Consider the following 21,429-nt stretch of genomic DNA (forward strand, 5'->3'; position numbering starts at 1 on the left):
GGTACCACTGAAGGCTATTTTCCTAAAGAGGCCACTTCTGCTTAGTGGGCTGCGAAGGGACGGGCTGCGGCAATTTGAGTGCCCCCCTGCCCCACCCTCTACTGTGTAGGGTTGGAGACTGAGGCACAGAAGTCTCGGAGGCGTGGTGGACTGGGGGCAGGTGGCAGTGGCAGTGGAGGCACCGGTGTTGGGGAGAAAAAATTTAGTGGGCGCCCCGGGGATGAATCCACTGATCCCTAACTGAGATCCAGGGTAGGGTCTGCGCGAGTGAAGGCAGCTCCCGGAGGGGGTGGGGCTTCCCTCCAAAAGCAGGGTTCTGGATTCCGCGCGGGTAAACTGAGGCCCGCGTCCTGGCTCTGCGCGTCTCCCCGCGGCAGCCTTGGCCTGAAGTACGCCGGCCCAGGGCGGGCAGGGCTGGGCGAGCTACTTTTCCTTTGGAGCTGAGTGCGGACGCTCGGCGCCCGGCTGGAGGGGGCGGTGTGGGGCCCAGGTGCGGAGGGCTGGGCCGGGGGCTTCCGGGGCGGGGGCCCGGCCGTCCCGGGCTGCGGCCGCCCGGTTCCCCGCCCCTGGCGGGCCGGGCCGGGGAGGAGCTGGGCGCGTCCCCGCCCCGAGGCGGAGCGGGGGGCCGGGCCGGGCGGACCCGGCGGGGTGGGCCGGGGACGCGAGGCGGAGCGGGGCCCCACACAGGCCGCGGCGGCTGGCTCGGGCCCCTACGGTCCCGGCGGCGGCTGGAGGAGGAAGCCAGGCGGCTGGAGGAGGAGGGGAGGCGGAGGAGGCCGAGGCTGGAGCGCCGCTCGCCGCACACTCACTTCCCCGGCTCAGCAGGGAAAGGTACCGCGCGCCCGCGCCCCGCGCCCCGCGCCCCGGCCCCCGGGCCCCGGACCCCGCCGGGAGCCCCCAGCCCTCGCCCGCGCGGGGGGTGCGGCCGCCCGCGGGAGGGTGAGGGGCTCCGGCGGCCCGGGGCTGCGGCAGCCTGCGCGGCGCTCGGGCTGGGGTGCGCGGAGGTGCCCGGGGCTCGCGGACATCTGCGGGCGCCGCGCCCCCCTCGCTCGCGGCGGCGGCGTCCCGGGAAGCGGTGGTCCGGCCGGGGGGGTGACCTCGGGGCCGGGGCTGCGCCGGCCGAGCCAGCGCACGCGGGGGGAGGGGAGGGCGAGCCGACCCCCGAGCCGCGTGCTGCAGGGGAGCGCCCGGGGCGCCCGGCGGGCGCGCTCGGTGGGCGCAGACAAAGCCGGGAGCCGGCGCCCCGCGACGACTCGGGCGGTCCAGGGGGTGGGCGCTGGGGAGGGAAGAGAAGGCTCCGGGGCTACAGCCGGGGCGCGGGGAGAGGCTGGGCCGCCTTCCCTCCGGCTGGCCGGGTGGTCTGGGGTGGGGGGCGGGGGTGGAGAGCAGCTCTCTCCCAAGGGCCAACTAGGGAGCCAGGCTAGGGAAGGGGTAGGGTGTACTGACTGCTCCTTTGGGGGAGGAGCTGGAGAGGCCACCGCCTCGGGGTTGGGGGCGGGGGGCTCTGGTGGGGCAGGTGAGGGACCCCCACAGAGCTAGCACTAGGAAGGGGCACAGCCCCGATGAGGTGAGTGCAGTGGCTGGGAAGAATGGTGAGATGTACCCACAGGTTGTTTGCAGAACCTGCTGCTGGTGACACATTCCGTGCCACGGGGGCAACTTGGTGTTTGGAGCAAGAGGCAGAAAACAGCAGGTGCCCCAGGGGTCGTTGGAGTAAGCCTGAATGGGGAGTTGGGGAGGTGTGCATCTGGAAGCATGTCCAGTGAAGGCCCGCATTTGTAATCTGCCGCCTCTGCTCCCCTCCCTTCTTGTGAGGGGGGAGGAAGCATCTCAGTTCCTGCCACAGGCCCATACCTCCACTTGGGCTCCAAGGTGCTCCCTGTCCCACATTCTTGAATTACTTCCCCTCTCTCCAGTGCTAGAAGTGGCTTTTTTTTTTTTTCCTGGATCATTCACAACAGGATAAGAACATGCCTGGACACCCTCCTTCCCTCATTTATAGCTTTCTGTTTTGCCTTCATCCTTCATTCTCCCTCGGTGTGCAGAACTACTTCTCTTCACAGCAGAACTTCTCCAAAGAGCTGTCTGCACCTGCTCTTCTGGAGCACATTCCTTTGCTTTGGTCCTACCACTTCCCTGAAACCGCCCCAGTCAAGGTCTCTGGGGATTTCCACGCCCCCACAAGCAGGTCTTCCTTGACCCCTTGGTCTTGTTGATTTTCTCTCCTTTAGAATCAATATTCTCTCTTTACTTCTGGTTTTCTTCTTCCCTCCCTGGCTAGCCCTTCCTTAGATCTTTGGGGATAACTCCTTTACTCAGCTCTAAATGTTGGAGGATCCCAGAGCTTTGTCCTCAGCCCCTCCTCTCTCCTGACTCCACTCTAATTACCTGTCCTCCCAGCTCTCATTCTCTCTTACATTTTTAAAAATCAAGCATTAATTTACAAACACACTGATTTTAAGTGTACATCATTTTCCTTCTTGTGATTTTAAGTAGCAAGTTTTGTCACCAGCCCCAGCTTCTCTATCTAGCCACCCACCCGATGATGATTTAAGGTTCCCTGGATGTCTTGTAGGTATGAGAACTTCATATGGATGACACAGAACCCTGACTGCACTCACCAGATGTGACCCTCCATGGGCCTTTCCATCTCTCTAAACAGCTCATAACCTACCCACCTTTAAAGACAGGAACAGGTGGCACCAGCTCCTCCCTCTGCTTCTCTCCCCATACCCAGTCCAACAGCATGTCCTTTTGGCTTTTTCTGCAAAATCTCAGGCCTGTTCTTCATGCTCTGACTCCACTGCTATGGCCCCAGGCTACTGCCCCAGGCCATGCCACCTTTTCTGTCTTGCCCAAATGCTGTAGTAGCTACTATCTGCTTTCCCAAAATTCCCACTTGCCCACCTCTAATCTATTGTAAGAGAGCAGCAAGAATGATTTAGAAATATAGTGATTAGATAATATTTCTCTAAAACTCTTAAAGCTCCCTATTGTACTTGGAATAAACTTTCAGAACTTTCCTGTCAGACCTATCAGACCCTCCATGATCTGGCCACTGCTGACCTCCTGCGGCCTTCTCCTAACTACTGTCCCCTTTGCATTCTTCCTAATAGCTACATCTGAATCACTTCTGCCCCTTGAGGTTTTTCCTGCCCAGGGCCTTTGCTTGTTCTGTTTTCTCTGCCCGGAGTGTTCTTTTAGGGTTTTCTACTGGGCTGGCTCTGCTCCTTCTTAATTTTAAGATTTCAACTTAAATATGTCTTCCCCATCTTGGTAGAGGTCCCCTCACCACTGCCGTGTAATTCGTCATAGCACCTGGTTTCCATTCTTCATTATATTTATCACCATCCCTAACCATTTGTTGCAGTTGTCCCTTTACTTTTTTGGCTTCTCAAGGGCTGAACCTTAACTGAATGCCCCGCTGCTGTATCTGGAGCATCTAGCACAATCCCTGGCATGTAACTGGCTCTCAGGAAGTCTTGAGCCAGGTGGGAAGGTCAGGGCTGGGTTAAGCAGAAAGACGTGGGTACTGCGGTCAGTGCAAGAGCCTACTTTAACCCTTAGATGACCTGAGGGTTTTAATTTTCCTTCCAGAAAGAAGTTGTGCAGATTGCTGTAAAATTGAGAAGGGCTGGTGGGATATGAAACAGGAAAGTGAGAAAGGTACAAGCAGCTCAAGAGCAGGTTTGCATGCCCAGGGGGAGATCGGGCAGGTCTGGGGGATGTAGAGTTGGTGGAGGTTGTGGTGGGTTGGGCACCAATGATTTCTTTTGCTCTCTTTGGTGGAAATCCAGGCTAGGTGAACAGAGGGCCGTGTGTGTGTGTGTGTGTGTGTGTGTGTATGTGTGTTATCTAAATCAGGAGATAGGGGTGGTCTGGGCAGCAAGAGATTTGTTTCAGGCCTACTCCCTGGGTGCCTGCTGGGTGCCCAGCCCTGGGAGCAGGGAGTTGAAGGGGAGGAAGAAGCTGGGGCCAGGGGTCTTTCTATAGACCCTTGTCTCTCCACCCACAGCTCTCCTCTTTGTATAAAGGAGTCAGCTGAGAATTAAATTGTGTGGCTAATGATCTCCAAATGGAGAGCTGAAAGCCAAGGGACCTCAGCTCTGGGAGGGTCCTGGGTAGAGGGACTGGTGATGTACCAAGGGGATGCTCTGAGAGGAGCGCTGGAACTAGGAGCTGGAGCTGAGATAGGTGAGAGCAAGGGGAATATCCTGGGCCGGAGAAATCAAGCAGAGCACAAGAAGCTGGGCCAGGGCCTGGTATACTCATGGGGTGCCATGCATTGTAAAGACTTTGCAAACATTAATTCCTTTAATCCTCTTAACAAATACTCTATAAGGTAGGTCTTATTCCCATTTTACAGATGAGGAGACTGAGGCACAGTCATAAAACTCAGTAGTGACAGAGTGAGGATTTGAACCCAGGGAGCGTGACTCTGGAATCCGTGCCTTAACCCACTCCGCTCTGCCACTTCTCCTATGCCACTCAGATCTGCAACAGCTGAAGACTTCTTTACACACAAGGGTTTTTTCTTGACTCCCAGAGATGCCTGACCTTGGGGGCTGGGGAGGTAGGAAAGAAGTCAGAATTTCTAAGGCAGAAGGGGTCCTCACCTGAGTGGGCAGCTGAGGTTCTTTGCTTCATGCACATTTTTTCTAGGAGGGGCTCCAGGTCCAGGCCAAATAGTTGGGCATCAGGTATACTGTGATTTTGGGGTGCTGGGGAAGCTGGTACAAAAACAGCTCCCTGCTTGGGATGCTACTGGACTGTCACCCCTTGGGACATGTGGGTGGCTCAGTGGTTGAGTGTTTGCCTTCAACTCAGGTTGTGATCCCAGGGTCCTGGGATAGAGTCCCTGCATCGGGCTCCCCACAGGGAGCCTGCTTCTCCCTCTGCCTATGTCTCTGCCTCTCTCTCTTTCATGAATAAACAAATAAAATCTTAAAAAGAAAAAGATTGTCACCCCTTTGGATTTAGCATTGCCCATTACCCTCTTCATCTGCTTCTGGAGAACTCCGGAGGTCAGATAGGGGCTCTGCAGATAAGCTGTCTATTTTGGATTACTTCTAGAATGTTGTGAGGTGGAGCTTCAGACTTGGCCTTGGGGAGTGCAGATGGAGGTTTGAGCAGAGCTAGGGTAACAGAGAAATGAGACCTGAATAGAGCTTAATCCACATCTCTATTGGTTTTGTCCTTACCTCTTCTTGTCTATCTGTAAAATGGGATTGGAAAGAATTTTTCTTTGCCCCCCAGAAGTTGTGGAGGTTGGGAACTCCTCGAGGTTACATGCTTGAGTGCCTTCTTGCAGGCCTAGCATAAGAGTGAGGACTTCCCACGAGGTGCCAGCCCCGAGGAACTGGGCCAGGAAGGAGGGAGGTGGGCAGAGGGTGCGGCAGCCCTGTCCTTCGAGGCTTTCCTGTTTGGTCATGAGGATGGCTCTGGGCAGGTGACTTGGCTTCCCTGGGGCCTGGCTGGCTGGCCGGCTGAACAAGGGTTGCTGGCCATACAGGAGTGGAGTCTCTTTGCTCCAAATTCTGAGCCCTACAGATTAAGAAGTCTGCTCATCAATCTCGGCAGATCCTGCCAGTCCCCCAGGAAAAGAGGAAGAGTTGGTGGCGTTCTTTTCATTTTGGAAAACTGAGGCACAGAGGAGGCACATTGCTGCTAGAAGCTCACCAGGCCCATGGTTCTTGGGAGTGCCCCCTCCTCTGGCAGGGAGACTTGTCCATGTTGAGTCCTTGTGTGCTGAGTCAAGGTGAAGACAGTGGCAGAGCTGGAGGCTGGCAGGCTGGAGCTGAGGGTGGACTTCCCCCTCATCTGGACCTTGTTACCTGTGGTCAGCACCTGTGCCCCAGTCTGGTGCTCAGAGCCACTGGGAACACAAGATAAGATCTCCACTCTGCAGGAAATGAGTGAGCCATGCCAGATGTGATATAACGAAGTATGGTTCAGACCAGCTTCCTGGAGGAGGTGATGCTATAGAAGGCCCTGAAGTCCTGGGCAGGATTAGCCAACAGAGGAGGAGATGGTACTCCCAAGGTGGAGGGAGAGCCCAAGCTTGGAGAACTGGGTTGAAGCCAGGTCAGGGAAGGGCTTAACTGCCAAGCTGCTGAGTCTAGACTTGATTCCCTGGGCCCTGGGGAGCCATCGAAGGTTATAGGCTTCGGGATGCGATGACTTGATTAGACCAGTGGTCTATGAAAGTGCTTCTCAAACTCTAACACATGGATCACCTGGGCATCTTGTTAAAATGTAAGCTCTCATTCAGTGGGTCAAGGCCAGGGCCTGAGACTCTGCATCTCTCACACATTCCTGGATGGTACAGACCTGCTGGTCCATGGGCCATCTTTGTGTAGTGAGGGTTGAGACTGGGGACTCAGGGGCCCAGACAGGTAGGTACAGGGGGAGGTGCAGGTCAAGTGGGACCTAGAACAGGTAAAGGGGACCATCCTGGCTCCTGTGGACTGTGTTGTAGTTGGCATAGGAGCTGCTTGTGTGGGGGCCCAGTGGAGCGGAGTAGATAGAGGGTGTGAATACAATGGCCACTCTGCTGGGAGGTGGGGCTGGGTAAAGGCCTCTGGGGTCTCAGACCTGTAACGTTGGCCTGATTTTCAGAGTACTTGACAGTGAGGAACTCTCAAGACCATGAGAGGGTGTCTTAGGTGACTGCCCCAAGGCAGGGTGACACACAGCTGGCATATAAGGCATCTTATCTTTGCTGACAGCTGAGCCTGGCCCTGTGGGTAGCCAATCTGGGGTAAGCACTCTTCCTCCAGCGAGGGTGGGGCCAAGAAGATTGGGGAAACAGCTGACTCCAGTCCTAGACATTGCTACCCTCTCTTAAAAATGCCCAAATTCACTCCAGCCGCTGAGCTGTCACCCCCAGGGTGTGCAGCGTTTCTTCCTCTGGCATCTGTGGGTCCTTACAGCTGGCACTGATGGTTACGTGAGCCGCTGTTGGGGTCTCATCCCTCTTGGGCCACCTCCCTGCATACCTGGAAGTGGGGGGATCTGGATGCTTCTCTCTGCTCTGCCCCTGACTGGGCTGCTACAGGCAAGTGTCTGCTTCCCTCTGAGGCCCTAGTTTCCTATAAATCAAAGGATTCAGTCCCCTCCCTGGAGAGCAGGTGGGGGAGGGCTACAGGGTTTGCCGGTGGGGCACTGCATCTTCTAGAACAGTAGCTTAATACGTTTTAGTTTTGGTCTCATATTAAAACTCAATGCTAATGATAGAGTAGAATAAGTAGTTTGCCCAAAGAACTGTCCAGCTTGCTTTGGGGATTTCCTAGGGCCCCTTGCTGTTTGGATTCTATGTGACTGGTGGGGTGGGAGGAGGTTGGTATCTGAGGGCTCCAGTTAGATGAGGTCCCTCCAGATGCTGGCAGGAGGGTAGGCAGTCACTTCACCCAAAGGAAGGTGGAAGGGACAGACAGGAAAGTGCCAAGAGGGGCTATCAGGTTGAGTTCCCCAAATGTCCCATATATGTCCTCAAAGGATACCCACCCTGTGATCCTTGCCTGTGTGCCCTCTGCTGTGCCAGGTTGTTCTGAAGGGGTAGGAGGGGGCAGCATTTCTCAGAGTTTTCTGAAAAACCTCAGGGGTTCTGGGACAGATAAGGGTAGAAACTGGCAAATAACCAGTCTATGGGAGATTCAGAGTGCATTTAAGAGAATTAAAGGTTCTGACAAGTCCTACAGAAAAAAAGAGAAACCTTTTGGTGTTTCCTTTTTTTTTTTTTTTTAAAGATTTTATTTATTTATTCATGAGACAGAGACAGAGACGGGGGTGGGGGGTGGGGGTAGACACAGGCAGAGGGAGAAGCAGGATCCATGTAGGGAGCCCGACATGGGATTCCATCCTGGGTCTCCAGGATCATGCCCTGGGCTGGAGGTGGTGCTAAACCTCTGAGCCACCTGGGCTGCCCGCCTTTTGGTGTTTACTAAACTGATTTGACCATGAAAATCTTTTTTTTTTTTGGGGGGGGGGGGAAGACTTCCTAATAATATGTCCCTCTGACCAGGAAAACACTCAGTGGGAAGGGCTGTTGTGGAGAGATGCTGCTCCACAAGAGACCACAAACATGGGTGATGGGTGAGCCTGGAAGTACCAGGTAGGGAAAGACAGATGGATGGATAGTTTCCTGAAGGAGGTGGGTTTGGTGGGATGGGTACTATTTAGACAGTCAGTGGAAGAAAAGGGTACTGCAGAGGGAGGATTGGTCAGAAGGTATCCAGGCCCGGAGCCAGCACCGGGTTCTAGTGGCAACAGCTCTGCTTCACTGGACTAGATGATTGAGGAAGGGACCTGGAGGACCACTGTGCTGCCCAGGACCCAACGGTAGCCAGGCCTGGGTCTCTGTGATGCTGGGAGGGCCTCCTCCCACCCCTCCCCTGCCATCATCTTGCTCTGCAAGGTCTCCTAGCCTTTCACCTTAGAGAGTGGGTTTGTGATCTCTGGGCCAGAAGTGAAACTGCTCTGTGCCTCAGTTTCTTCATTTGGACTGTGGGGGATAATGTGACCTCCCTTGTAGGGCCATTGTGACACTCGAATACTGGTTGGCTGCTCTTTGTGTGATTGACGTGGCTGTAGGCAGTGTCTCCAGGAGGAACCCAGGGAAGAGGACCATTGTCAGGGACGTGAGGAGGTACAAACGCCAGCAGGGAGCATGGTTAGGGTTCAGGTGGGTCCCAATTAGACCAGAGGAGTGATCTTCTGTAGGAGGGAAGAAAGTGAGGGCGAGGGTAGCCTGGATCTGCTGCTTGGAGGAGTGGCCAGCAGGGTGAGGATATTTTGACAGAATGAGATTTCCCAGGCCTAGTCTGGGGGTGGGAGTCAGAAGACCCAGTAAGGGGTATGTGTGTGGGAGATGGGGTGCTAAAGGCAGCAGGAAGGTGACAGAAACCAGCTCTGGGGAGCCATTGAAGGTCTTTGAGCAGGGTAGTGGTTTGATCAGAATGGTGCTTTAGTGCGACACATGGTGTGGGTGTGCAGTGATAGTGGGGTGGCAGTGCAGGACCCCCTTAAAATACACACATTGGGCTTCCTCACAGAATGGCTATGCCCCTTTATGGCTCAAAGCATGGGGAGGGGTCAGGTTGCCTCCATGACCCTTCTTCCCAGATTCTCAGAGCTCTGAGTCATTTTCCCCAAAAGGTTAAGAGTCTCACCCTGTCGCCTTCCTGGAAGGGGTGTTGCAAGTGCAGGAGGGGTGGGCCCCTACTCCCTGCCTCTCCTTTTCTGCTCCCCTGTGACTGGTGGGGACTGTCAGTGAGGCTACCCCGTTTTGCCCCCTGCCACATCTCATTTCCTCCGAGGTGTGAGGGCTCTTTGTTCAGCAGCTCAGGTGGAGGAGACGGGGTGTGGCCGCCCCAGCAGTGACCTAGAAGCTGCTGTAATGGTGCGCTGGGGCGGACAGGCTCAGGACTGACGAAGGCGCTCGGCACTCAGGGAGGCCCTGGCAGAGGATGCTCCGTGAACTTTCTGGCCCAGCCCAGTGCCAGCCTCTTCTCCTCCTTTGCCTTGGCTCGCTCGCTCTTTCTTTCTTTCTCTTTTTCTTTCATTTTCTCCCCTTCTCTTCTTTTCTCCCTTCCTTTCTTTCTTCCTTCCTTCCTTCCTTCCTTCCCTCTCTCTCTCTCCCTTCCTTTTTCTTTCTTTCTTTCTTTCTTTCTTTCTTTCTTTCTTTCTTTCTTTCTTTCTTTCTTTCTTCCTTCCTTCCTTCCTTCCTTCCTTCCTTCCTTCCTTCCTTCCTTCTTTCCTTTTCTTTTCTTTCTTTTCTTTTCTTTTCTTTTCTTTTCTTTTCTTTTCTTTTCTTTTCTTTTCTCTTTTCTTTTCTCTTTTCTTTTCTTTTCTTTTCTTTTCTTTTCTTCTTTTCTTTCTTCTTTCTAGATTTTACTTATTTATTCATGAGAGACACAGACAGAGAGGCAGAGACACAGGCAGAAGGAGAAGCAGGCTCCATGCAGGGAGCCCGATCCAGAACTTGATCCCAGAACCCTGGGATCATGACTTGAGCCAAAGGCAGATGTTCAACCACTGAGCCACCCAGGTGTCCCTGCCCCGGCTCTTTCTTCCCCAAACAGGTGGGCATCAGGGCTTTTCCTGCTCTCTCTACATCAGAGGCTGAGAGGACAGAAGATGAAGAAAAGCATTTAGGTGCAGCCTGGCTTGGGGTGTGTGGAGTACCCCTGCCCCCTCAGTTAGTCCAGATGCCTTTACCCTTTTAGTTGCTTCTTAGGGGAAGAATGTTAAGGAAGGTAATTTAAGACCAAGAGAAGCAGCACTGGGAAATGATTTGTAATTTATTAGAAAACAGAAGAAAGAACCTAGCCAGTCTCTGCCAACTTTGTGCCTGGCCCTGGCAGACCCATAGTTCCTGTTCCTCTCCACACCCCCCACCCCAGGCATGAGCTATTACCCCATTTCACAGACAGAGACACTTGGCATTGCCAGCAAATGGCATGACTGGGCCTCAAAGCCAGGTTTTAAAATGTCTGGTCTAGTACTCTTTCTCTCCTTCATAGCCCCCGGAGAGCCTGTCCCCAAACCTTCAACCATGCCTCCCTATACAACCAGGCCTCCTCTCCACGCCAGCCCAGCCCAGCCCCCCAAACTCCAGACTCCTCCAGATGAAGGAAGGGCTGATGGGTCTTTCTTTCAGATTGGCCTAAAACGAGACCTCAAGTCATCTAGATTTGAAGATGACTCAAGCAGGGGGCAACTCAATACCCTCAATGTGCAGACATCCTCAAGAAAGACTTTTAAGTGGGGCTTTTAAGTGTTAAACACACAGATCTCTTTTACTCTCTTTTTATTATTTTGGAAAATTAAAAAAAATCATACGCAATTAATGCAAATCTTTTGAGTTAATCTGAAAAGGTGACTCAAGGAAAGAACCAGATTGACTCATTTCTTGGTTTTATCAAAGAGTAGAGCCTGAGCATTGAGATCTTTGCTAAGTGAATTCTGGAGCGCATTATGTCAGATGGCAGGTTGTGGAAGCTCTCTGAACCTCAGTCTTCTCCTCTGCAGAATGGGGGTATTGATGTGAGCATCAATGGATATATTCCTCCGCCCTGGGCTCGTACCTCACCTGTGCTTGGCAAAAGTAGTCATAATGATGATGACAAAATTTATAAGAACTTAGATGTTTCTTGATCTCAAAAGTTGGTGAGTTATTAAGTCTGTCTTTGAACTCAACTAAAGGACTTGAAGAATATGTTTATTGTCCAAGCTTAGCGTCTTAACTCCGTAGGTGTTTTATGGATGAAATCATGGGCTTAGGGCCCACACAGGTGTTTTGAAAGCCCACACCACTGGCTTTCCAGATCTTGTTCCAGCTCTTGCTGGGGCAGGGGTCCAGGGTGGGGGTTCTGGCTTCAGGGCTGAACTTTATGGAGAGCCCTTTTGGGTGATCCTGTGTTAAGACTCATTAGGAGAGCACAGGTAAACCACTCTGAAGGTACCAGGTGGGGAATGTCTTGGGCCAGTGAGAAGGGAGGTGACTGTCAAGAGGAAAGCATGAGTTAGTTGGTCTTAGAATTTCCTTTTGTGCAGGCAAAAGCAATTAGACCTCTGTTCCTGTGTCTAGTTATGGAAACAAAACCAAGGGCCAAGGGCTATGGCCTGGCATTGTGTAGTACCTGGTGAGCCTGAAGCCAGCCAGTCCTGCGGTGGGGAGGCTAAGGGTGCCCCACCAGTGCCTCGGCTGGGAGGCAGGTGGCCTTCCAGTGGCAGCCCCAGGTTTTGGCAGTACAGCTGGGCTGAGCTGCCAGGCTCGGGGATACCTCCTGCCAGCCCCAAGTGCCTGGCACAATGTGTTCAGTGTCAGTCTGCAGGGAGGGTAAGGCAGGAGAAGTGCCAAGCCGAGGGCAGTCCTCAGGCCTGCTGCCTCGGGAGGCTGAGTGGGAGCCTGAGAACCCAGCGAACATTGGGCAGAAAGAGATGAGCTCAGCATTGTCAAGCCCTGCTCGGCCCCTCACTCCATCAAGGGCGGCCTCCATCACATCTGTGAACCTTTCTCCAGCTGTTTCGTCATCTGTAAAATGGGCAGCAGGGTGTTGTATTAAATGATTCAGTGAACTGGCAAGTCCCCAGCATGGGGTCTGGCACGCAAAGGGCTCTGTAAGACAAGTTTGCTATGGAAGGTATCTGGTGACTGGGTTTTTGAGGATGTTTTCCTTTTTTTCATTTCGTGGTCATGCATGCCACCTTCGCCCTGTGATAAACAATGGTGGGTGGGGGCCGCAGGAGAGGGAGCTTTGCCAGAAGAGTTTACAGTGGAGGGGGTATGGAGTCATGCTAGGCATATCAGGTCCCCACAAGTACTGCGTGGACCCCCATAAGCCGTGGGCAGCCCTGCTGTGTCGCCAGGGCTGCGGTGCCTCTGTGGGGGTGTGTCCTCAGTGAGGCGGAGTGGGGACCCCGTGGCTCAGGAGAGAGGATGGGCTTGCAGGAGACCTCCCTCCTCCCGGGGCTCCGAGTCCAAGCACAGATGGGCTTTGTGCAGTCACGAGGGGCCAGCCGGGGGGAGCTGTGCCCAGGCTGAGTCTGCCTCCCAGCCTCGGTTCTTGTCAGTGGTTTTGAAAGAGTCAGTGGAAAGTGCTGACTGGGCTGTCCTCCCTCACCCCAGAACTGAGGCGGCTGCGGCTCCTGGCAGGGAGAGGGGAGAAGCCTCCCAGGCTCCGAGGGCCCCATCCGCAGAATGGGTGGATCTCTGTGTGGGGCGGCCCATGCCGGTCTGGTCAGGGGCTGCTGGGAGCCGGGGCAGCCCTGGGCCCCCCTCTCACCTGAGGATCCTATACCAAGTTCTTTTCTCAGTTTCTCCTCCTTCCTATCCACAGACTTGTGGTGAAGGGGAGAGGGGGTGGCCAGTTGACACAGAACTTGTCAGGGTTGATGATGTCATGACTGGTCACCCAAGTCATCCTGATCTTGCCCTGGCCCTCACCCCCGCATCCTGTCATTCAGCAAGTCCCCAAGAGGTCACCACAGCACTCTCATCCTCTATTCCCCTCCTGCCTGTCACTTCCTCTGCTCCAGTGTCACCTTATCAGCAGACTTTGCTGACCTCCCCCCACACAGAGCAGTTGCCTTTCCCCTCACCCTGCTTTTCTTTTGTTTGGTGACAGTTGTCACACTCTTGACCTACTAGATTCTCTGGGGGGTTGGTGGTTCTGGCTGTTGCTGTGTCCCAAGTACCTGCCACAGAGTAGCACTAAACATTTTTGTTCATGTATCTACTGAGGTAAGATATACATAACATTAAATTTACCCTCTTAACCATTTTTAAGTATACAATGCAGTGGTATTAAGGATGTTCACATTGTTGTGCTCCATCCTCACCATCCATCTCCAGAACTTTTCTTCGTTTTTCAAAACTGAAGCTATTCCCATTTAGCAATGACTCCCCCTCTCCTCTCTCTCCCAGCCCCTGGCACCCATCACTGTACTTTCTGTGTCTATGAATTTGATCACTCTAGGTCCCTCATATATGTGAAATCATATAGTATTTGTCCTTTTGTGATCAGCTAATTTCACTTAACATGATGCCCTCAAGGTGCATCCATGTTGTAGCAGGTATCAGAATGTTCTTCTTCTTCTTTTTTAAATTTATTTAGTCGTGAGAGACACACAGAGAGAGAAAGGCAGAGACACAGGGAGAGGGAGAAGCAGGCTCCATGCAGGGAGCCCGACGTGGGACTCGATCCCGGGACTCCAGGATCACGCCCTGGGCTGAAGGCAGGTGCTAAACTGCTGAGCCACCCAGGGATCCCCGAATGTTCTTCTTTTTAAGGCTGAATAATATTCCATCGTATGTGTCTACAGCATTTTGTTTATCATCTGTTGATGGATGCTTGAGTGGCTTCCACCTTTTGGCTATTTTGGATAATGCTTTGATGGATATGGGTGTCCAAATATGTCTTTAAGACCCTGGTTTCAATTTTTTCACATATATACCCAGGAGTGGAATTGCTGGATCATATGCTAACTTTATAGTTAAATTTCATATTCATTCATTCATTCATTCATTCATTCATTCGCTCATTCATTCATTCAAATAAGCGAGGGGGGAGGGGCAGAGGGAGAGGGAAAATCTTTTTTTTTTTTTTTAAGATTTTGTTTATTTATTTTAGAGAGAGAGAGCGTGTGAGAAGGGGAAGGGGTAAAGGGGAGGGAGAAAATCCCAAGTAGGCTCTGTGCATTGAGTGCATAGTCTGCTTAATGGACTGAGCCACCCAGGTACCCCTATATTTAATTTTTAAAGGAACTGCTACACTGTTTTCCATGGCAGGTATACCATTTTACATTTCTACTAACAGCATACAAGGGTTCCAATTTCTCTACATCCTTACCCACACTTGTTATTTATTTTTGATAGCAGCCATCCTAATGGGTGTAAGGACAAACAATTTTGAACGAGTGAATGAAAATCTGTCTCCTGCTTCCTCTCGCCCCCATTTTCACCCCTCTCCCCTTAGGCCTCATTTTCTCTCCTACCTTGTTCGTGCTTATCTCCAGGGTCTTCCCCACTGGCCTGGAACATGCCCCCATGCTTTAGGATGCAGCTAAGACATCCTCCCCCTGCCCCCACCCCCAGGTCCTATGCCCCTCTGCCTCAGACTTCTCACTGCTTTTCACCTTGCACTCTGCTGGGTCTACAGTGCCTGTGTTGTTTGTTGAGGGCTGCATCCTGCCCCTTTCTCTGGAGGGTTGGGGTGCTGCCTGAGGAGTGTCATGCCCTCTGAGGGGCAAGTGCTATCCTGCTTCTTCTCCTGGGTGTCCCCATGGGGGCAACTTATGGGCATGGCTGACTCACCTGAGGAAGCTCAGGGTGGTGGCTGCAGTTGTGGCTCAGGTGGTGGCTGTTTCAGTGCAGAGGAAAGTCAGATGAATATGGCCACGTTGGGACAGGGGCTCCCTGGCCTGGAGCTTGGAGGATGATGAGACCTGGAGGAGGGAAAAGTGGTATTGAGAGTTGATCTTGTAAGCAGTGCCTCTGAGCTTCTGCACTGCCCCCGCTGGAGCTCGTTTCTCAGGCTTCTCCTGGAAATCTTCTCTGACTCCTCTCCCTGTCTCCATTAGGTGTTTGTCCCAACTTCTCCCACATTCAGCATCATAGCTCTTATCACATCCCTGTCATACCTTCTCTCTCTCTCTCTCTCTTTTTCTTTTTTTACCTTCTCTCTTTGATCCATTGCTGTGTTCTCCCCAGGGGGAGAACTGCAATGCCAGTCAGGGCTGCATCTCGGGGGAAACAAAACATTTAAATCTTTGAAGACATCTGATGGGGAGCCTAGGACCCATGAGAGAGCAGAGCAGACATGATGGCAATTACTATTTTATAGGTGAGGAAATAGATCTTCCCCAGGATCACTGAGAGCTACACCCTGTCCTGTGCTCTGGGTCCTCTCTAGGGGAGCAGTCCTCATGGGCAGAGGTTGGACTTGTCTGGCTTGAGGTGCACTATGGGGTGGGGGTGGAGGCTGGCATTGCAGGGAAGCAGGGGAGAGGAAGCAAAGGAAGGTGTTAAGCCCAAGCTGGGGGAGGGAGTGGATCTTGAGTACTTCTTGGCCTTGCTGCTCTTTTTGCCTCCTCCTCCTGCACAGCAGACCCTGGGTGTTCCAGGCTGACCTGGAATCTACATTGGGAGCCTGCTCTAGAGCGGTGGTCCTCAGCTTTGGCATATGTGAGCATCATATAGGGCTTTTAAAATGCCCATTCCCACCCCAAAGAGTCTGATTTAAGTGACCCAGTATGAGAGTGGGTATTGGTCATTTGTAAAAATCTCCTGGGAGCCTAATGCACTGGTTGGGAAAGAGTTCCTGTCTCCTGGGCTTGTAGGTTGTAGGGCCTGGGCCAGCCTCTCTTTTACTCTAGCACAGCCCTGCATTTCAGAAAAAAGGGAGCTGGGATCCTGAGTAGAATGGGGAAGTCTGCCTGGAGCGTTTCTACCTTAGGGCTCTCTAGGGAGGCAGAATTGTTGGCTGGATTGGTGACCTATGCTGTATAACAAGTGATCTCCAAATATAGTAGCTTAAAGAGGCTACTTATTGTCCTTTTGGTTTCTGTGGGTCAGGCATTTGGGAGCAGTTTAGGGGGGTGCTCCTGGTTCGAGGCCTCTCAGGAGGTTGAGTCAAGATGTCAGCTGGGGCTGCACTCATCTGAAGGCTTGACTGGGGCTGGAGGATCTGCTTCCTGGTGGTTCACTCACAGCTTGGCAAGGTGGTTTGGCTGTTGGTAGGACTCAGTGTCTTGCCTCACGGGCCTCTTGATAGGATCTCTGGAGTGTCCTCACAAGGTGGTGACTGGCTTCTCCTCAGGTAGGCAGTCCAAGAGAGCAAGGTAGAAGCCACAGTATATTTTTTGACTCAGTTTCAGAAGTCATGCTCTGTCACCTCTGTGATATCCTATTACCCAGGTCAGTGTGGGAGGGGACCACATTAGGGCACAAGTACTAGGAAGCAAAGTCATTGAGGGCCATCTTGGTGGTGACCACATGGATTGTCCTTTTGTTTCACTTTCAGCCTTATAGCCTTTGCCTGGGAGGTCCAAGCACCCCCAGTAAGTGGGGTGGCCCTTCTCTCCTAATGCTCTGTTCCTCCTGTCACCAGACTGTGGGGTGGAGTGGCTCTCTGAGGCCTGGAGGTCTTGCTCTGGAGTCATCTTTTAGGAAGGTCTGAGACTTTTCTACTGGCTCAACTTCCCCTTTCCCCACCACATTTGGTCTCCTGGCCAAATCCCCAACCAATGATCCTGACTAGCATGCACTTGGGCCTGGAGGAAAACAAATATAAGAACTATTGTTGCTACATGCCTGGCTCTGGGCTAAGTCGTTTGCATTGTCACACTCAACCCTGTGAGGCAGGCACTCTATCCCCATTGTACTGATGAAGATACTTAGGCTTGGGTCACTCATCTAATTAGTGGTAAAGATTCAAACCATTGGTATTAAAAAACAAGTGATCTGATCCCAGGGAGGGCCTGTATGAAAATCGTAGTGCTATAGCATGTCTTCAAAGGAGGAGACTATTTGTCAAGCTAGGTCATCAAGTGAATCATAAGGAAGTATATTTTTGTGATTGTGTGTGTGTGAGAGTCAGAGAGAGTAGAAGAGGGAGGGATGTAAGTATCTCTTCCTGGGGTTCCCCAAGGGCCACAGTGACTTGGATGCCTCAAAATCGGGCTAGTAACTTTGTCTTGAGGCTAATTTTCTCTCAAGTTCACCCCGAGGAGATCTTCCTCTCAGAGGAGTGAGTCACTGTGAGAACCATCTCCCTTTAGCTCTCTTCTGCCCACAGCCTGGTCTTCTGTCACCAAGAGCAGTCTCAACACCAGTATGGTCACTAGGACAGTGATCAGTTCTGTGGTCTCCTGCACTGGTGTGGTTGATGACTTCCTGGAGGAGGATTCGGAGTTTGGGCATGAGGTCCTGATCAGAGGGAGGAAATCCAGGCCACAAGATCTTATCCTAAGGGCTACTGAAGGGAGCCACGGTGAGACCTAAAGGACTTTGCTGGGGGACACTGGAGGCTGGCTAATAGGGTCTGGGGTCAGGTCTGGCCTCACTCAGGGCAGGAGTGATTGTTGCTATTTTATTATTCCCATTTTCCAGATAGGAAAACTGAGGCTCAAGGGCTAATGGATTCCGCCAAGACCATACTGGTTGGGGCAGAGGCTGCTCTCTGGGAAATTTCATCTTCTCCAGCAGCATCTAGGAGTGGCAGTCATCATCTCAGACCCCTGACCCCTCTTTAGGCTGAGGGAGCATGGGGTTTGCTTGCATCTGGAAGTTTTGGGATCTGAGGGGAAGAACGTGGGCCCTACTTGCAGAGAGATGGCTGCCTACCTGGCCAGAGAGGATGTCTGCATGCAGTCATGCACAAACATGGGAACCCAGGGCGTGGGGTATGAGAAGTGAGGGTTGGAGATGGAAGCAGAGTTTGGAGCTGGTGGGCTGGCCCAGATTTGGAGAGGTTCATAGCTGATTGTTTAGAAGCAGTCATGACCAGCCCTTATCTGGTTGTAAACCACTCACTTACTTTTGCTTGGGGTAGGCTATCAAGGGTGGAGTGTGGAGCAAAGCTAAAGGAGTGTGGCTATGGGGGCGAGAATATAGTCCTGAGCTCTGCCTTGGCCCATCTCTGCCTCTGTTTCTCTCTGGCTACACAGTCATTGAGGCTGCCAGTTGAGCTTTTTGCGCATCAGAGTTCTAGCCTTTCTCTGGCTTCTTTCCAGGCCTGCTTCCCTTCCTCCACCCCCAGCTAGGCTTCTAACATGGGCTGGGTCATCTCCATGGTCTGTCTCTGTAGGTGGCTATAAGCTGGGGTCCTGGAATAATCCTCCTGGGTCTATCCTGCCTTGCACAGCATCCAGGGAAGTAGAGGCCAGGCCCCAGTGCTTACCTCTTCAGGAATGCCTCCCCCTCCTGCCTACTATTGCCTGTGTACCATTGCTGTGCCATTGGCTCTGTCTCCCTATATGCCAGGTCTAGGGCACTCTCTCTCCATGCATGTAGGCTTCCTGCTCTGAAAAGGCTTACAAAGACTTTCAAAGTTGTGCTTTCAGGGACTTTACACATCTGGTTGTGAGGAAGAGATATGGGTAACAAAGACATTGTGTTGAGAGAGAAGTCTAAGTGCCAGGAAGGAAGATGGGGCCCCCAGAGCACTTTCCCCACATTAGCCTGTGAAAGCCAGGGAACACTGCTGGTGGGTGGGCTCTGTGGAATGAGGCTCCCACGCCTTGTCCCTTTTATGGGCTTGGGGTCAGCTGATGACCATTGTCTCTGATGCCCGACCCTCCAGAATTGGGTAGGATGTAGGCTGACTCAGAGTTGGGGGTCAGTGAAACACAGGCTGTGGTGTACTCTGATTGAGTCAGGGTCAAGGTTTTCATCTGATACTAGGGTTGGAGCCAAGGCTGAGGCCTGGATCTGAGCTCAGATGCTGACTGGGGTTCTTCTATAAGTGAGATGGAGCCCTGGGCCCCAGGAGAAGCCCCCGGGCCTCCCGTCTCTGTCCTGGTCTCTTCAGGGGTCTTCTCCCTCTCTGCTCTCTCAGAGGTGGCCCTGGCAGGACCACACCTTCTGGCTACACTATCTCATTTAATCCTCCCAGCTGTCCTACCATATAGTGGTACCAATGCCCATTTTACAGATGGGAAAGCTGGAAGACTAAAGGAGGCAGTTAAGCATCAGATGGGGGCTTAAACCAATGTGTCCAGGAGGTGGGATACAGATGCTGTGTCCTTGGGGTGAGTTCAAGGGTATTGGCCAGGTAGGACCCAGAGAAGGGAAGACACTAGTCTAGGGTTACCTGGTAAGAGAAAGACTGAACTGGGGCCTGAACCCAGGTGTCTGGGCTCCCAGGCTGCCCCTGCCCTGACCCCATGCTTACCCCCTCTCACTGCCCACCCTCATGCCCCTGAGGTTGGCCAGGCCTGGCCTGACAGCCCTGCCTCTTTCACTTCCTGGCTGCCTGGTCTGGGTGAGGAGGCTTGGGGAGGGTCTGGCTGGGAGGGGTTTGGGCCCAGCCCCTCCCTGGGGTTGGGGGTAGGAGGGGCCTCGAGTGCAGACACAGAGCCCCTTTGTCTGGGTCGCTGTGCAAAGCAGCTGGTCTGGGATTTCTGGGCGTTTTGTACATTTGAAGAATAATTGCATTGTCTGGGGGGCCCAGGAGAATCCAAATCCCTCCCAGACCTGCCAGGCAGTCCAAAGAGATTCCCCTGGACCAGCTCCCTGCCTCCCTCCAGCTTCCTTCCCCTCCCTCTCTTCTGTTAGAAGCCTGAAGCAGAGAGGGGTCCCTCCAGGGAAACTGAGGTAGGGCTGCTGTCCTTGAGCACTAGGAGTATCTGTTCAGAGGAGAGACTTGTAAGTCCCCAAGATTGGTTAGGGAAGGGTCCAGGTGGCGCCCAGAGGCCTGCATGAGCAAACATGGGGTTTATAGGAAGGGAGAAGACAACTGGTTAGAAGTGGTGGGCCTATTTTGGAGTGCTTCAGCTGGTGGAGTCTAGACCCTTAACGGTGAGGTGAGGTGGGCCAGGTGGGCTAACTGCCTTGGCCATACTGTTCTCCTCTGGGAAACGGGTCATTCATCATGAGGTGACCTTGAGAAACGACAGTGAGGCAGACACATTTGGGAGTAGCCTATGTTCAGAGGGGAGCCAAGGATGGGTAAGGTTTTTTGTTTTGTTTGTTTCTTGTGAGGGGAGACCCTGGAGGGGCATGAGGCACCTGGGAGGCTAGCCCTTTGTGGCAGTGGTTTTGTTGTAGTGGCCATCATCAGGGAGGGAAGTGACCTGCCGATTGCTAGGTGAGCTGAAGTGGACTCCAATCCTGAGGAGGGAGGGCGCCCCGCACTGAGCTAGGTAACTGGCCCTCCATTAGGTTCACTCCCACGGCTTGGGGAGGGGTCACCAGTGTAGCCTGGGACCATACCCTGCTCAGTGACGGGGGGCTGCAGCCTCATTACTGAATCATAGCACAGGATTTCCTGAGGTGAGATGATCATGCTTTGGGAACAGAGAAGTGTGATAGGTGTGGGAGGGTGAGTGTATGGGAGAGTGAGCACAGTGCCCAACTAGTACAAGGAACTCACATTTCCAAGGTGTCTGTTGCTTCAAGAAACATCAGAAGAGCAGGGCTTGCTGGTGGGTTCAACAACATACAGCTGTGCAGGCAGGTAGCTGCCCTGCCCCAGCGCCCTGCACAAGGGGGTGCATGTTAAGAGAAGTCAGAGCCAGCTTCTCTGACATGTGTGAGGGAGGGATGTTTCCTATAGGCCTTCAGGTGGGCAGCACTGGGGATCTTCAGACTTCAGTGAAGTTGGAGTATCTATGTTTGGTGTCATCTGAGTGAGAACTGAAGCCAGAAGGGCAACTGGGTTCAGAGGGTAAAGGGCTGACATCCTGAGGCCTTCCCCATGCTGGTACATGGTTTAGTGCTCAGTGAATTGCTGGGTTATGTTCCTGGTCAGTGAGGGGCCTGGGTGTGACTTGGGGCAGGCCTAGCAATTCTCTAGGGGTATAGTTCAGATGGAGGCAAGCGAGTGTGTGGGGAAATTGAGGGTAGAGGTGACAGTGAGTCTGGCTGTGGGGTTGACATGGTTTGACCTGATGGAAGAGGGTTGGTCTTCCCCTAAGGATGCATTCAACTTTGAGCCTTGGGACTGGTTGGTGGTCCAGCGTTTTTGTTTGTTTGTTTGTTTGTTTTTAAGATTTTATTTATTTATTTATTCATGAGAGAGAGAGAGAGAGGAGAGAGAGAGAGAGGCAGAGACACAGGCAGAGGGAGAAGCAGGCTCCCCACAGGGAGCCCGACTGGGCTGAAGGCGGCGCTAAACCGCCGAGCGACCAGGGCTGCCATGGTCCAGCGGTTTTAACCATGATGGGGAAGCACAAGGAGATAGATAGTGCCCCCAGCTCAGTTCT

The 21,429-nt window shown here is 53.0% G+C and overlaps 1 protein-coding gene across 5 annotated transcripts in view; it reads left to right on the forward strand.

Moving 5' to 3' along the window:
* The first annotated feature begins 668 nt into the window (after nt 1-668).
* Nucleotides 669-21,429, forward strand: part of SMOX (spermine oxidase) — a 49,937-nt gene continuing 29,176 nt past the window's right edge. For 2 of the 5 annotated variants that reach the window (XM_072736295.1, XM_072736294.1), the window contains exon 1: nt 669-831. The gene's annotated coding sequence lies outside the window, so the exon portion shown is untranslated. The remainder of the gene's footprint in view (nt 832-21,429) is intronic. The other 3 variants (XM_072736293.1, XM_072736296.1, XM_072736292.1) reach the window with 2 other exon arrangements.

Source organism: Vulpes vulpes, chromosome 14 (assembly GCF_048418805.1).
Source record: "Vulpes vulpes isolate BD-2025 chromosome 14, VulVul3, whole genome shotgun sequence".
Lineage (NCBI taxonomy): Eukaryota > Metazoa > Chordata > Mammalia > Carnivora > Canidae > Vulpes > Vulpes vulpes.